Below are 18,580 nucleotides of genomic sequence, written 5' to 3'. Positions count from 1 at the left end.
TCACTGAGAGGATGACATACCTGGAGATTTACTTTGGGATAATTAAAATAAATATGTAGCACCTTGCAGCAATCAACCCAAACTATAAGAAATACCCCATTTTCATTGGCAATATAGATACATGTATCTATTTCAGTTACTTCAACTTTGCAGGGTATATTTTACTTTCCTGTCATCACGCCTGCAATACCACATAAACTTTAAAACTGATTTGTTTTACTAGGTGGAACAAAAGAAAGTAATCCAACAATTCAGGCCTTATTTATTGCTAATTACATAACAAATCTAGAACCATGTTAGCTGTACAAATTATCCAAAAGCAGTTACAATGCTATAATGGTTAGCAGTATATTTCCATTAAGCACCTGTAATTTATACATGTAATTGACCCATAAAGTTAAAACAGATAAAAGACGACATAAGTTAAATTACAAAAAAAAAAAACCCACAGGAGAAACATAAAAATGCTCTTAATCGCTTTGTTTCACATTTGTATCCATTTTTTTTTTACTCGCCAAAAAAGAAAATGTAAAGTAGCTAAATGAAGAAAAAACAGAAGGAAAATGCTTAAACTTTACCAACAGAAATGCAGTGCAGCCAGAACAGAGAACCTGTGAATGCTGTCTCATGCTTTGCAGTCATTTTGAAAAATTATTTTAATAACATTTTAATCCTTGGTGCTTTCTTTGGCCATGACTTGAAGTTAGCTCTTTCTCATTGATCCTTGGCACAGATTCAAAACAAAAACTAATGCAGATATAAATAACCTTTGCTTTGTTTTTCAGCTTTAATTATAAAATATACCGTGACTATGAAAAGAAAAATGGATCTGTGAAATCTGTAGGGACATCAGTCTGGGTCCTATTTAAATAAGTATATATGGTAAGTTATATCCTGTGCTGGTGTAGTAATACATTTGTCCAGGGAAATTTTGGTTTCGCTGAAGTCTATAGGTAGCAAATCCTGTTTTTTTTTGGACATTTTTGGAGCTAATATGCAAACTATTATTTTAAAAAATGGCAAAGTGGAACCCAGCACTGCTATGGTGGATATGTACTGATGCAAAAAAATCACTATGTTGTACTTGGGTGGGAAGAGGGTTCCCTGGGACAGTGGAGATATAAGGAACAGCTACAAGTCTGGTATAATCTCTGAAGCTGCTGACTTGTGGGGTCTTAAAGCAGAGTAGCCTTATGACTGGGAAGAATTAGTCTGCTAAGTCTTGGGATCATGATACCTATATTTTATATATTCTTCTGTCTCTGGTCTCTGGGACTTCTCTATGATCTCCCTGATTTTTTTCTATTACAGTTAGCTTGGTTTACATACAGCAGCAGCACCCCAATATGATTTATTTAAGTTTGATTAAAAAGCTTTAGCAGAAACGCATATTTGTTATGGAATAGTAAATGACCCACTTTGGCTTGCACAAAAATATTAGCTGATGTTGCTTCAATGCTTGCTCATGCTAAGATGTGTAACTCAAACTCTTATTAAGAAATAAGAGATATCAGGTGATAGAGCAGTATAAAAGTTGACAGCAGCAGGATATGTTTAATGAGAATTAACCAAAATATACTAGAGACAAAAAGCCTGATTTATTAATCATTATAATATTATGTATATATACTGTATAGATATATATATATCTCCAAGGCTGAATACCTGAATACAGAGAATATACTTTCATCAGTGAAGCTGGGTGATCCAGCAAACCTTGAATGGATTTCTTCAAAGTCATTTGCAATTTGCCAGCAAATGTTTTCAATCCTTAACCAGATCCATTCCAGGGCTGGATCACCCAATTTCACTAATCAAAGTTTTTCCTCTCCAACCTTGTAGAGCTTTATTAAATCAGGCACACAGAGTTTAGGCAAATGTTAACTTATTTTACAACTGACTAAATAAGAGGTTGATTGTATAGCATTGTAGAGTTTGCCATCAGCAGGACAATTTGGATGAGCAAGACCAGACCCAACAAAAATAGAGGTAAAGAGCACAGACAGGGAGTTTACTGCCAGAATTAATAAACATCAAAGGAAAGAGCAGTGAAAAACTCACCAGCAAGACAAATAAAATAAGGGATAGCCTTGGTGCCAAAATAAAAGCCAGTTTAACCAAAATTGAAAGTAATACCAGCACACAAAATAAAAAACAAAATAACACAATAAAAGAGTATATCTCCAAATATAATAAAACTGCAAAAGCTCAAAAGAGTTTTCTGTGGATGGAACAGCATCTAAAATTGACTACTGAACTCAACCACACAATAAAAAGCTGTCCTGCAGCAATAACCACTCCCAGTTTACAGAGCCAGGTGTGAATGCGCAGATTATGATGCATTCACACCTGATGCTGTAAAAAGGAAGCATTCCGGAAATATACAAGGAGCAGCATGTACAGTGAATGAATGGTTTGCTCTATAGCAAAGAATGTTTTTTTTTCCGCAGTACATTCGGTGAGCAGAGCTGGCACCATAAAAAGATAAGGAAGAGAATACTTGCCAGCAGTCAGAATGACGGCACAGGGGAGGCAAGACTGGAATATAATGAGATAAATTATGCCTTTTTTAAATGTATTTTATTAGGTGAAAGTTTCTCTGCCATATATATAATATTTTTTAAATGGGTTAAACTATTTACCTAAACAAATAGACAAAAAAAAAATCTAACCTACATGTGTACACGAACTTACAAAAATCATTCAAACATGTTAAAAAAACAATCATCCCAATATATTATTTATTAGGGACACAGTACAGATTAGGTGGTAAAAGTCCAAATGTGAGGTGAATGCTATACTAAGAATATAGATGGTTTTTATGTAGTGAGGATTAAGAATTGTCCTGGGGAGGACATCTTAAAACCAGCATGACTGTTTACCCAGCCTACATTTAGTTTATCATTATTCCAAGCTGTCTGCACCTGGTTTTCTAACTTTCATGTTCTAGAGGGCTGTGATCAAATGGGCACCACAGAAATCTCACTAACATATGAATCAGACTGATCCACTGAGGATAAACTGGATTATTCTCACATCTCTGGTGACAACCTTGAGATTTCAATTAGGCTTTTAAGATTTGCTGGTTTGCCTTAAAAGCAGAAAAGTCACAGTATGTGACGCTGAAGTGTCTTGAATTTATATTCTTTATTATAGTTTCCAATAAAAAGACACAGGCATGATTGAAAACATTTCACCTTCTCTTTGTTTTCGGCTTCTCCTCACCTATTTTAAGAAATGTATGACACGAATTTACAAACTCTTTAACAATTTCTTCATACACGGTTTTGTCTGCGTGCCTATTTTACAATACCTATTGTACAAAATGTACTGTGGATGATCTTCAAAGGCTGCAGCATGCCTACTTTTGTGGCAAATGTAATGAATTCTGTCTGATATAGTAATTCTTGGAACTGGAACCCACTGGCAACCTTAAGGTGACTAGAATTGGATGATTTTTCCATGGATTGGATTATTTTAATATTGATTCTAAAGTAAATCTGTTACAAATTAGAGCATTATAGCATGAATTTACTTTATTTGCCCAACTGATCCAATTTCCCTTTACTCTAACCACCAATATTGTATCTCAGTGGAACAATATCTCCATTAAACTTTTACACTGTTCATGCACCTATCAACTATTGTGTGACGAGCAACTGATTGTAATAGGAATGCTGATAATTCCAGATATTCCAATATTCAATCGCTCTCCTGTGCATGTGGGCAGTTCTGACTCTGGCCATGCCTGCTCTTCCAAGTTTAATTAGTTTCGCCTATCCCGCTGGCCAATAAGGAAATAGCCTCTTAACCATCCCTGGCTATTTAGCTAGCTCAGACATAGCACTCAGCGTTCGAGCAACATGTCTTCACTACTGCCAAGCCCCAAGTTCTGTTGAGCACTTTTTTATCCTGTTGCTTAATTCAGTGTTTCCTCTGTCCTGCTCCTTGTTAACCCCTTGTTGCCCAGTCTGTTGTTTCCAGCCCATTCCCTTGTGCTGTTCCAGTGTTCCTGTCTATCTGTGGATATTCCTGTGTCACCTGTGCCTCCTGTTGCTTCCGGTGTTTCCTGTGTCTTCAGTAGTCCCTGGTATCACTGGTATCGGTTTCCTGGATCCCTGGTATTTGACCTCTGGCTTGTGACCTGACCTCTCTTGCTTGCTGCCTGCCTTGACCCCAGCCTCCCTTAACAATTCTTCTGCCTTGTAATTTGGTACTGTGTATCTTCCTGCCTACCTTGGTGTTCCCAAGGACCACAACCTGGTAGTAACCAGCAGCGTGCCATCCTCAACACTAGAGGCTCTGGAGAAGACCTGGGTGCCACTTAGACTCTGTGCCTTGGACCTTCTCAGGGATCACTACTTTTGTGCAAGCCGTAGCTCCCCCTAGTTGACCTGTCCCCCCAAGCGTGACAATGTGAACCTGAGCCCAGATCATTCACACTAATGTATTACCATATTTATTATTCATCTCTCTATCTATAAGTATTGTGGAAAACTGAAAGGGTGTCTATGGCCAAATCTTTTAGTTTTGGATAGAATAGGGAAAGGTTAGAACCCTTGTGAGGTTTTTCTGTGCTATAAGATTTTATTAAATACATTCATTTCACTTTCTGTTCTGGTGGAACAGGAAATGAGGGAAAACCCACAAAAAGAACACAGATAACAATATAAAGATTACCAAGGTTCTAGCATTTCCCTGCTTTTTATGCATCTTTACGTGTATGTGTTGCTACGTTTCTTCACTTTTCACCAGTCCAGAGAAATAACCAGTTTACCATTCATGAATTGATATCATCATCTCAGAGTCTCTGACTACAGTTTGACACTGCTGGGCCTTGGGGAATCCACTTGCAATACAGCCTATTAACATTTACACCCAAATACATGTCACTGCAAGTCTGATCCTCCACAATATCCCTCCATGTAATCCAAGACTGCTGATTGGTACCATATACATATCAATCCATGTTTTATAAACTGCTGGAATAAATAAGCTACGAATTAGCTGATCATGTGTTTTTATTATTTCTAAAATGCTGTTTTGCACACATTTTAGGTTGCAGAATATGAAAATGCTGCCTTTTTCTATACTAAACTGTTGAAAATTCCCCTGTCAGAAAAAAAGTGGTTAGCATTCGTTTAGTTGAGAATCTTGAGCCATTTATCAAAAGGCAGCACTTTCCTTCTCTCACTGAAGTGCGACTTTTCATTATGCAAACAGTAGCTTGCCGAGTTAACGTTTCTTTTCCCATCTGTTTTTAGAGCCTTGACAGCCACATACAGTTGCCAGCAAGGCCTGTAAACAAGTAAAAAACTGTCAAGGCAGTCAATTACCATATATCAAAAACTACTCCCCCAACAACAAAAGCTGTCAGCCTCTTTGCTGACGTTGAGGACTTGCTTTAGTTCTTAATTTAGAAAGCTGTGCACATTGCATTTATTATTCCAAGTGTCAATTCATTGTACCTTTTGCAAAGGTGAGCATCTAGCACTGCAGTTAAAAGTGAATATTTGTCCTGTCTCTTTTTTCTGATCCAATTCTAGCACACTATTGTCTATAATAATATAGCAGCATTTTTCTAATGAGATTCTTTTTTCGGCAAAGGATTAGATTTTTATTATACTTTTATAGTGCTTCTGGAATATAGTCTGATAAACTGATACTGTAGTTGTTATTTTATTCCAACTCGTATGACATGAAGAACCTAGACAAATAGATATATTTTTCCTCTCATTCTGTAATGAAACAGGTATCTCAATAACTATTCATACATTTACAGAGCCCTTGAAAGCAATTGTATGAGCTGGTTGATTTGTACTACCAAATGCTGCATTTGAAAACAAATATATTCTCCACTTTCAGCAATCATTTTAAAGGTAACCTGGCAAAGAGACTGTTATCTATCACAGAAAAGTCTACCATGTGGTCGTTAGGGCCTCCATTGTCTAAATTGAAACTACACCTTGCATTGAAAAAAATGCATGCAGACAGGCTTTTTATTGCTGAAGGGACAGGCTATGTCTCCTCTGCAATAATACAAAGTTAGTTGTCAGCTAACAATCTTCTCTTGAGTTTATTCTGCTCTGCTCATGGTATAGCTGGCTGCTAGCTGGAATAAGCTCCTGTGTTATGTCTTTCTGGTCTGGCATATCAATGGCCAAAGATTCTATTTTTATCTTGAATTTTTTTAGCGCTGACAGATTACGCAGCCCATTAGAGTCCATAGTCATATCACTAGCTGTCCCTCAGAAGAACTCACAATATAACGTCCGTAACATAGTCGTACGTGATTCATACTGTCCAAAGTCAATTACCTAACTGCATGTTTTTGGAGGTGGGATGAAACTGGAGAACTCATTCAAACACAGTAAGAACATACAAACTCCTTGTAGATAATGTCCTGGATGAGATTTGAACCTGAAACCTAGGACTGGAAAGGCCAGAGTGCTAACCACTGAGCCAACTATGTTACTCTAAACCTGAAACACGACTGGGTGAATTTAAAGCTGCTGTACCCTCACTTCCTGCCCTGTGACACCGGGACAAGTAAAGGGGAGTGAGTGGATATCACCAGCATAGGAAGGTACACAATACAATAACAATACAAATGTTCTGCTCCTTCCATACTAAAAAAATGTGGTTTTGTTTTTGTTTCTCCATTGGAAAGATTTCTCATAACGTCCTGTCATATTGCTTGACGGATCAGCTATGAAACATGAAAATATTTTATTAAAATATAATAATAATATTATTACAATATGTTGATTTGAGAACCCCATGTTGTGTATCTCAAACTGTGTGGCAGCTTACTTTCTTTGCAGCCCTATACTTACTTTAATGCCAAATATTCTTCAAAACCTTCCTATGTTTATCATGGCACCCTACATACTCTCACTACCCATAATACCTCCCATATCCTTTCCAACACTCTCTGTACCCTGCCTATCACCTCTCATTTTCCCTTCTATGTACTCTGCCTGAAACCACAGATACCCCACAGTCTTTTCCTCTATACTCCAAACACACCTCACCTTTCAAATCCCAGACACTCCAAATATGCCATAAAAAGTAAGACTTTACTCAGCCCTTTCCACCCTGCCCAATGTAAAGGCTTAGATAGGCCATGACACCTGTGGGATAAGGTGGAACTTAATGTGCTTTAGCTTCATTCTGGCTGCTCAATAAGGGCCCTCTGCTCTTTATTCTACATCCTTTGATGATCTCTGGCCCTGTAGGGTGTCTTTTATGCTTGCAGTTGCGGTAGCCATAAAGAAAGGGACATGAGATGCCATAATGTCCTTCATCCTAGTTCACTGAGCTTCTCCCACTATGTACATGTGGATATTGTGGGGTTATTAGCACAGTATGTGTGGAGTATTTCAGGTATGGGCTTAGAGTGAGGGGTATCCCCTAAACTAGTGTGTTTTATCACTATATTGAGAATTACAAAATATTTTTTCCTAGGTGGCAGCGGTCATAGGGAAGACCCCCGCAGGCTCTCTGGAGCACAAAAGCACAGTTATAATGTCTGCAACCCATGTACCTATGCCCCTGGATTCTGTTCCTAATTTTAAAGGTAAACTTTTTAGAAGAAAAAGATCTTCTCTTTAAAATTCCCCCTCTCCCCATTTTAAGAGTTACCTGCTTATTTTTCATTGGGGATATTAAAAAAACGTAATTCTTGCTCCTACAGGCTCCTCCTCTTCATGAAGCCTCTTCTTTGTGCTGTCCAACCAGTTACAGCCCTCATTAACATGATCCTGCACAATGCGGGACCAACGGGTTAACCCTTTGTTGTATGTGAGCCCACCTACAACCAGGTATTTTGGATAGCTGAGAAAAACACTAAGTGCTGGGTGTGCACAGAATATTATTATTATACAGTATTTATATAGCACCATCATATTACACAGCGCTGTACAAATTCAACAGTTGTCACTAACTGCTCCTCAAAGGAGCTCACAATCTAACATCCCTACCATAGTCATATGTCATTAATGTAGTCTACAGTCAATTTTGAGGTGAAGCCAATAAACTTACTGCATGTTTTTGGGATGTGGGAGGAAACCCATGCAGACATGGGGAGAATGCATAGTCCATGTAGATAGTGTCCTGGCTAAGATTCAAACCTGGGACCTACCAATACAAAGGCAAGAGTGCTACCTCTGGGCCACAGTGCTGCCAGCTTTAATGGTAAGGATATCCCTTGTCTTATCATTCCCGGGGTAAAAACTAAGCAGGTAAGCCTTGCTGTGTATTACAGCTGTAGGACAGATATGGACAAAAGGTTTCCACCATAGATCATAGATCAATTCTAAAAGATAATTCAGAACTATGGGTACCTATTTCTATTGACTGTAATGGAAAAAATGTACGACTCCTGGGTAAAGGTTCTGTGAATCTGGTGTAAAAATAGATCCCTTTGAGCCGAAAATGCTCTGAAAATCTGCAAACAAATGTGCTTGTATAAAGGCAAATAAGAAAATTACTTATATAAGGTTTAAAGCGTTAAAAAAAACAATAATTTGTAAAAGAATAATTAAACTTTGGAAGCCTAATAGGACAGGCGAAGAGAAAGGGACCAGTCGCCAAAGTCTTTGTGTGGACACGGACTTCCTAATAGAGACAGTGCTTTGCTTCAATTAGAGCCTCAAGCAAGAAAATCAGTGAGCAGTACAGCAATGACATCACCAAATGTCCTGAGACTAAGAATGAGTGGCAGCAAAGCCTAATATTTAACACTGCAGATATTCAGCTATGGGGCTGTAGGTACTTAGGAACCTTCAAATATAGGAACGTGTAAGGCAAATGTCCAGTTTTTTACTTCATGTGCAATTTAAATCTTCTAAATAAATAATGTTTTTGCAACACTTTATTAGATTTTCTTTTCAAGGACATTCTATTCAATGAACCACAGGCTCACCTTAACAAATTTGTCAGGATTAATTAATAAAATGGGCCGGCAACACAAAAGTGCATTGAAGGCCTCATGAAATGCTGAGTGGAGATAACTATTATGCATTCTAATGTGTTCCTTCAAAAGTAAAAGGGACTTAAAAATAAATGTCTGCATATGGAAGATGCATCTACTGGTGGAGTTTTTGAGCTCATTACAGGTTTTATTGTATCTGATGCCACTTAGCTGGTCACACTAATGAGGCGCATGCAGCAACACGTGTGAAAGGTAACTCGTTCAGCTATACTCAGACGCAGTAATTACTGCTCCTTATTTTTACCTTGCAACAAAAATAATAGGATGAGCTCCATAACTTCTAAAAGACATTTGTTTTTTTATTATGTAATGAAAAAATAAAGAAGGAATCCAAAAATATAAATATACTGTGAATAGGGAAATGAACACAAACCAAACTACAACATTTTTTGTAGAATTTTTGTTTTGGGGATGGCTGGTCAGGGTTGTGTTTAGTATAAGAATGACAAAATTTTGTGGGGATGCTTTTTAGTGCATGTTACATGTAATATTCTAAAGAGACCCATAAGAAAAGAAATATAAAGGTCCTACTGAAAATGCTGATTTTCTTGAAAGGCTAGTGTGTGTGTCCTAGCAGAGGTTTCCTTAAAGCTCATTTAAAGTCTGAATCTAAAATATCTATACAATCTCCTATGAATTTACCAAAACACTGTAATATAAGCCCATATATAACTGACTATATTGCATCACATGGCAGATCTAATAGGGATTGCACATTAAGATTGCAACACTTGTTGAGGCTTTTACATCTTTATTTAAAGAATAAGTAGAACTGTTGTTTCTCATTAAAACAAAAATATGCTGCAGCACTTAATTATAAGGAGCGGTCAGGAGCTGTGCAGCTACTATTTGCGGGTAACCCTGGCTAAGGGGCAGTTAGTGCAAACAGCATCTCACTGTTTAAATAGTGAATGAATGTAGACAGCTGGGGGACGTCCATGGATGCCCAAAAACTGCCCATCATTATTGGCCCATCACATCTTTTTGAATGAGCATGGCAACATCATGTTGTACACTTTGCACCACAGTGAGATGAAAAAAATATGCATGGACATGACTATTAGCATTGTCATTGCTCATTTATAAGCTAGTGACTTGATAAGGTGTAGGTTAAAATATCTTGTAGCTAGACACCCACCACACCTGTCCCACTACCAACCACACCACATCTCAATTGTTCAACTTTAAAGTTGAAAGTTATAGGAACTTTGAAGCCAAAATCTAGGTTACTGAACTGTTGATTAGCTGTTCCTGCAAAGAATGACATTTCTTGGAAAAACACAGTTTAATTTATCTGCAGCAACAAATATTTATATGGGGAAGATGTCAGAAGTGTGTTCACTGCACATGAGCAACAGGAAGATTTAATAAAAAATGCTAGAAAAAAGGATGTAATGGGGCACACAAAATCTCATCAAACAAAAACTTCTGTAAGCTCAAACTTCTGCTTAGTTCTGCTTTAAATTCGACTAAATGTTCATATTGTATTGATTTGCCTAATATTATTTGTTGATTTAGATTAATTTTTCTCAATTAGGTTTCCTCCAGAGGTTGCCGGACACTAATGATCTTTTTGACTCTGGCTAATTTTCCCAATAGCCAGCAATGTAAGCAGCATTCTTCCTACTGACCACCAGCCTAATATATTGTGAGCTGGATATAGTAATTATATCAGGGGTTCCCATAAGACATAAAAGTTATTTCAAGACTTTCCCCATGTTAAAAAGGTTGGGAAACACTTATTTAGATTATAACAAGGAAAGTAGAAGGATGCCTATAATGTTTGTGGAAGCTGAAGCCCCCAAATATTTAAATAGTTCTCATGCATATTCATACCATCCCTAATTTCCCCTCACGACACCTAGAAGGTTCGCTGTGTAGAATGGTTATGTAATGTAGGGAAAGAGCTAATTATTCTGATTTTCTGCTGCTGTATGATTACAGAGTAATATATTCATACTTGACTTTTCGCAGATTTTGTTTCCTTAATCAAAATCATAATTTGCTGAAACGAGTAATAAAACCAATGGAAATAACCAGTTTAGCTCAACACAACAAAGTTAAAATAGCTGATTCCTCAAAGACAATGGCAAATAGGTCATTAGATCATTAATTTTGTATCATCTCTAATATGATCCCTATATTCATAATTAGCATCTTTAATGTCTGTAATGGGTCTTCCACAGTGTATACAAGATTATAGAAAATGCCAAGTCCCAGTGTTAAACTCATACAAGGTCTGCATACATTACTTAAAAGGTCATTTGACTGATGAAATGCAAAGCACGTTTTATGACTGGCAGCTCTAGACATCTGGATCATCCTTAGAAGATAGTGACCTCAGGATAGGTAGCCTTACATCATCAGCAAGTCCCAAGTTAAATGCTTATTTTTGACATCAATTTAATTTGACTTTCTTTTTTGTAACTAATCAAGCGTAAAAACGTATTACATTTTATCACATCTTCAGAATTCTATTGTAAAGGCACTGACAGTCGGTCATCAGAATGCTATGAAGTCGATCATTCTTTTCTGCTGCTCTAAGAATGGCTGAAAAGAAAAAAAAAATCCAACACCTGACCATCCTATTCAAAGGCAATATTACTTCATAGTCAAGGTTGTTTTATAAAAGCATGGAAGACTAATGACACAAAAAGCCTAAGTGGTCATTTATGTCTGCTGTTTCTTTAAAATTTCTTTCTAAGATCTACACATATTTTTTGTGTTCCTGATCCTTAACATTAATTTTATTTACCTTACATATTTTTTCAAGGGGCATACGTTAGATTTGTCATTTTCTGTATATTTTATAGTTTTATGCCTCAAAGCATGCACAATTTCTGTTGACTGACTTTTGAATTCATTCTATTTTATCAATGTCTTTTATCTTTTTTTATGTATAAATGTCAATTCGATTTTCGATTGTACATAAAGGTGTTGGAACCAGAGTACAGATAAAGTAAGCATGCTTTCTTCATCCAGGGGAAGAAGATTCTTATTTTAGACAGTTGGGTAGGAGGCTAAAAAAAAAATCAATGTCTACAATACATATTGATTTTCCATTAGCTTGAGACATGGATGGCAAACAAACAAGAAGGGAATAGCAAAAGAAGAGAATTAGGATTAGAACAGGAAGGTATGTTACAAGTGGGTGATGGCTAGAATATTGATAATTCACAGTATCACAAATAAAAAGGTTGGAAAAAATGCCTAACCCATGGGTTCCATATATTATCGAACTTCAAAATGGTGCTTGTATTTTGATGTGGTTTTTCAAAAATTGATTTATTTAAACAGTCATCGCAAACTATTTATTGCTTTAAGAAATTTGACATTTATTAAGTAGTTGACACAGGTCTGTGTATGTGTCTTGTAGATGGACAGACATACAAATCCATTGGCAGGTATAATAGCTCTCAAATACCATATGCGTTTAGTTATTAAATCGGAATTCAGCTTTAGAGTGTTTAGTCCATTAAAGAAACATGCAACCTATCAAATTCTTACAAAGCTTCAATATTATAAACAATTCATAAAGGTATTTACAGACTGATGTCTTTTTTAAACAGAAGAATAGTGGCTGTTGTGTATTAATTGATATCTGTTAGAACAATATTTGCTATAATCGCTAAGTAAGAAAAGTAAAAAAAAGGATCCGTTAGAACAGACAATGTAAATATTTCCTTGGTGTAGCAAATATCAACTTTCAAATTTCCTGTAAGTCAACTGAAAGACATTTTCAATTGCAAGAACATTTCTGTCTGACATTCAACCGGATACTATTTTCTCTTTTCAAATTTCCTTTGTATATGATCTATTTTCGAGTAATCATTGACTTGGCACTACAGTTTGAAATAAGATGAGATAATTGGCATAGGAACATGAGTCACATTAATTTTAGCTGTGATCAGTTCAGTGCATCGTTTTAGGTTTTAGAACCATTGCTTAACCCAGCTGGCAATTACATCATAATGCAGCTAATAAAGACCCTAACAGCCTCACCTCCTATTTAGGTTCAGGCAACTGGGTGCATGAAATATTAATTATAAAGAACCAATGACAGATCACTAGAAAGATCCAAGAAAATAAATAGATTAAGCTAAGATACAATTTTATAAAAGCATTATTTGGACATCAAAAACACATGATGATCCATCAACTGTTCCAGAATTATGTAATCCAAATTTTGTTCTCCAATAAGCAATAGGAAAAGACAGAGCTATGGACACATTTGCTTAGTTCTTTAAAGCAAACCAAAATATTCCAACAGAATTTTATTCCAAGTGGTGGAAAAAGTCAATGTAAAAAGCACAACTAGGAACTCATAGTAGAACAATATGAAGTGTCACCATAGGTGTCTTTTAGTGTATAAAAATATCAAATTTAATTCTGACAAACCTTTCAACGTAATCATCATTTTTTATAGTTTTCTGTCTGGTTTTTAGGACCTCTATATACAAAATACACTCCTAGCAAAAAGAAAAAATTACTTTGCACATGAATAAAAAATGAACTTTCTTTCCCAATTTGTATAAAAATTCCATGCAAATTGATGGGAAATGAAATGTAAAACATATACTTTGATATGCTGCTCCATCACCAGAGAATACTGCATGATTAGCAGATGGTGATATGCATCTTAATAAGAGAGGAACTAAGTGCATCAAACGCCTAGAAAAAGAAAAAAATCCTTGCTTTTCAACTACACAAACAAAGCAGGAAACTGCAAAAAATAGAAAAGCATAATAAATTACATATTACTGTATGCAAAGTTTATAGAGCTTGTGACCAGTATTTACATATATAGATGTCATATCTGCAATACCTGTTACCAGTATATGACCATACATGATAAAAAGTCTTTTCTTGCTTTCAAATTTCCCTCTATTATCTCACACGGTGTTTGTGCCTTATGCCTAGTACACGCTTGTTACATGCAATTGTTGTCAGAGGACATAATCATTTGGGATGGTTTCTAATGAAAGTTTAGGAACTGTGACTATATGGACAGGCTGATCTATTCTAAGGAGAGAGAGGGGAGATGATGAATGTGTGAATGTTAGGCATGTCACTGCATTGACATTATATATATATATATATATATATATATATATATACATATATATATACATTGGTCATTGGTGAATGGTTGTTAGTATGCCAACATGGTGGATCGCTAACAACCTTTTTTGAGATAATAGGGGACACCTGTACACACCTTATTTGCCCAAGATGACTACAAATTTTTCATTTAAGCCAGCGTAAATATATGATGTGTAAATATTCCTAATGTTCCTCACTCTCAGTGCAAGCCTATCAAGTCATAAAGGCTGAAGACAATGGCCCTGACTTATTAAAGCTCTCTAAGGCTGGAGAGGATACACTTTCGTCAGTAAAGATGGGTAATACAGCAAACCTGGAATGGATCTGGTCCAGAATTGAAAATATTGGTGCATCCTCTCCAGCGTGGAAGAACTTTAATAAATCAGGGCCAATGGATTCTATTTGTTCTTTACATTTATATCGGCATTGTTGAGAAAGTGATTAGTAAGTGACATAAGATCTCAACAGATAGAAGTAGAATCCACAGGTTGATGTATGTCTCCTTGATTAATTCCATAATAGATTAATACATGGCATAAAATAAGTAAAAGGTTATATCGAGGATCACTATAAAGTTTGTATTACTGTTACAAGTTATACATGCCAGTAATAGCTAGGTATGTATAATTACATGCTGTTCAATAATTTGCTTTTTTATACTTGTTAGAATTAATCCTTTTTTTTTTTCTTCAACATTTCCTTTTACAATCCGTCACATATAATAAGCTACATAATGATCTATGTAACAAGTTCACTTGACTTTTTCAGTTGACATAATGGATGAAGCCAGTAATAGTGACTGTACCTGGTAAATTGCCTCTGTCAGTGGACAACACTAATTAACACATATCACAGTTAGGCTGCATGACTGAGATTTATGGTGCTGAGACCATTAACTAGCTGTGTTCTATAAACATTTAACCAGAGCACAGCTGCATATCTACTGAACTCTGTATTTGATTGTAGTATTCTTCAGTCATTTCTTTTGCATAAAAGATGGAACTGCTCAATGAATCAATAAAGTTAGCCCATTAAAAAGGTTTTTAGAGCCATATGCTGAGGGGCTTACTATTTTTCTGGCATGCATTATTTAGAGAGCCAATATTTATTCCACTCAGGCAATAAAAGGTAAAATTTCTTTACTATTGCAAGAATTTTGTATTTTAGAATCTGTATGTACTATGGTGATCACAGACAGATGTTATCCCACACAACAGTAAAACATTTTTAGCAGTCACATAGCAAAATACTGAAAAGAAGCACTGAGCAAGATCCAAAGATACAAAGCAAGTACTCACAAAATCCTGCCCAAAAAACTCTTTATCCGGACGCTACAAAAATATCCTAACTCATTTCAGCCATACTCGACCCTACTCCATAAGTATATCCATATATAACCATCTATCAATGAGATTTTTGTTAGCAGAACTTCTTCCTCATGGCTAAAATACATGCAAGGCAACTACAATACTGAACATTATAGACCCACAGTTTTGGGATCCTGGCTTTAGTTCTTCAAAAATGTTTTTTATCCTTTTATCCACGAGCTTGAAGGCATTTCCCCCCACAAACAAAACCATGCTAGTGGATTGTTTATTCATACTTAGACCTTGAAATTATATACCGTGGGGCCGATTTATTGAAGTTCACTGGACAAGATAGACCAGAGATTCTCAACCAGGGTTCCAATGGGATGAAACCCTAGGGTTCCTACGAAGGGTTCCTTGAGCAATGTACCTCTCAGGTCAGTTTAATAGATAATATTGATCTTTTTGGCTATCATTCACCCCACTGGCCACAGCCAGAGTCATTTTTCCTACCAACCACCCTAATAATGTCCTGTTGTTGTAGATATAATAATTATGAAAGACATTCTTTGAAGACCTGAAAGATATTTCAAGGGGTTGTCCCATGTTAAAAAGATTGAGAAACACAGATATACTATCAGGGGAGAACCTGGTTGATTCAAAGAACCTGGCAAACATTTCCCAACTAACAGCAAATTATTTTTAAGTCATCCACTCCATGCTTGCTGGATTACCCAAGTTCACCCATGATAATATTATTATTAAAAATAATGAACAGGATTTATATAGCACCAACATATTATGCAGCACTGTACATTAAATAAGGGTAGCAAACGGCAGACAGATACAGACAGTGACACAGGAGGAGGAGAAGACCCTGCCCAGAAGAGCTTACAATCTAAGAGGTGTGGGGAAGTCACACACAATAGAAGGGGAGGTATCGAGTGGTGGGAAGTAGTGAGGGTTTTAGGGAACAGAATGAGATGGGTAGGCAAATTTAAAAAGATGGGATTTTTTTTTGGATAATATGTTTATTAATGAGAAATTAACGAGTTCTCTTACAGATTCATATCAGAGATGCTGTGTATAATGGGATCCTTGGATCCAGTATTCTGTGCCTTCCATATCAGATGTCGCTGAATGGCTGGTATCACTACTGGTGAAGGGGGTGATATGTCATGGTCCTTTCAATATTTTACTAAAGGTCAGAGGTGCTACCAGTGTACTATAATGTTATTGTATTTTGTTTACTGTATTCTGGGCAAACTTGGTTTGATTTTAGTTTGTTTTTGTTAAGTTTGATTTTTTTTTAGTTAGTTTTTTTTTTTTTCATGAATGTTACGGCAATCTTTTATTTTTTGTTCCTCCCTTTTTTTTCTCTTCATTTTCAGTAATTCATAAGGTGTATTAACTAACTATTTTGGATGTTTGTATGGTATCATTTTAGCTTTGTAATTTTATATGTAAAATTGAAAATGTAATAAAAATTTTTGAAAACAAAATTGCTCTCAGGTCTTTATTTCTATCTAGGCAGCTTGGGTTAGTTACCCTTACCTTCTATGTGTTGCCAACTGTATAAAAAGGTCAGCAGATAGAAGTATATTTCATAATCCTTATTATTGCGGCATGAAACCTTACATTTACACCTTCATGTTTCAGCCTACACACAGACCTTAGTCATAGTTATGACTTCCATATGGCAACCTTCACCAAGTTTTTCAGGATGCTCTTGTTTAGCACATGTATCTTCCTCTAGCTATAAACAGGATGTAAAGATGGAGCTTGTGTTCCTTTGTTCTCGTATGAGTTTACAGTTTTGCCAACTATCTATAATTCAGCTGTGAAAATGGAAACTTGTCTACACCCAAGAATGGATCTCCAAAATGTTTTTACCATAAAAAACAAGATGTAAACCTTGATACCATATTTTTATTGTAAGCTGTGTTATTAAAATATTCTGGCTTTGACCACTGGTAGAGTAAGTGAGACAAAAAACCTCCAATGTTATGAAGGAGAACAATGCAGTCTAAAAGGGACTTAACTTTCGGGCCAATCTAAGACTATAAAAAACTTTTGGCTGAAGTACCATTATGATTTCATATATTAGATTTAGGATTATATTTGTGCTATATTTGAACAGTGTCTTATTGCCTGGTAATGTGTTGAGTGAGTGTGCTCCCCAATAATCAGCACTGGTGAATGAAAATAATAGGTCTTAGAAGCACTAGAGTTTCTACAGATAAGTAGAAACATGCATAGATCACAGTTTATATTCTGTTCTATTGTTATTATTGTGCTTTTCCAATGTCAATCATAGAAATGCAGATATTTGGTGAAAAAAATATGTTTTTACTTCTGAAATCAATTTAGAGGAAATGACTGATGATATAATGTTAAATGATATACTTAGGTTTTAACGGCATTACTCCAATGTGCATTATTATATCTCTTTGGTAAATAATCCTACATAGGATGTCTATGAATATATAATAAATCTTTAAAATCTAGCTAATTTTAAACAGTTCTACTGTATACTGGCTGAGAAACACTATCCCGCAAACAAAGCTGCAAAATAACTATTGGGTTTGGATTTTCCTGGCTGAATAATATTTCTTCTCTGAGATTGGGTAAGTATCCAGGGGTGCCTATACAATCTATACACTTGAGTGTTTGGCCAATGTCATTGGGCATAATTGTCCACCTATTAATCCACAGAACATACATTTGGCAGTCAAAACTTCCAACCAATGTTCATAGTTTAAAGTCTTTTTAAGGACATTATAGAGTCCTTCAGACCTATAAACAGTTTATTAGATTGAATAAGATCACACAGCACAGGATATATTAGTAACATCAATCATCTTATTCACTGACACATCATGTAGACTTTTATTCATATAAGTTTGCCCCATAGCTGCATTTTATTCAATATGACATTCAACACTTCAATGAATTATCATACATAGAGATGTCCAACATTTGAATATTAATTCCACAGACACTCGGCTGCCAAGTGACTAAATCTTCACTTTTCACATAAAATATTTTTACAAAGGACCTAGGAATTTATGCCACCTAAACTGGTTTATCATATAATATACTTTGTGTAATAATAATGCTGAATATATTAAAGAAAACCTGTGCTGACAGGCTTCTAAAATAGCTTGTTTTCTGG

The 18,580-nt window shown here is 35.9% G+C and overlaps 1 protein-coding gene across 1 annotated transcript in view; it reads right to left on the bottom strand.

Moving 5' to 3' along the window:
* Window positions 1-18,580, bottom strand: part of LOC140334713 (sialate:O-sulfotransferase 1-like) — a 328,520-nt gene that overhangs the window by 14,412 nt on the left and 295,528 nt on the right. The window lies entirely within an intron of this gene.

The sequence above is a fragment of the Pyxicephalus adspersus genome, chromosome 1 (genome assembly GCF_032062135.1).
Source record: "Pyxicephalus adspersus chromosome 1, UCB_Pads_2.0, whole genome shotgun sequence".
NCBI classification, from domain to species: domain Eukaryota; kingdom Metazoa; phylum Chordata; class Amphibia; order Anura; family Pyxicephalidae; genus Pyxicephalus; species Pyxicephalus adspersus.
This window is presented reverse-complemented; position numbering and strand designations above follow the sequence as displayed.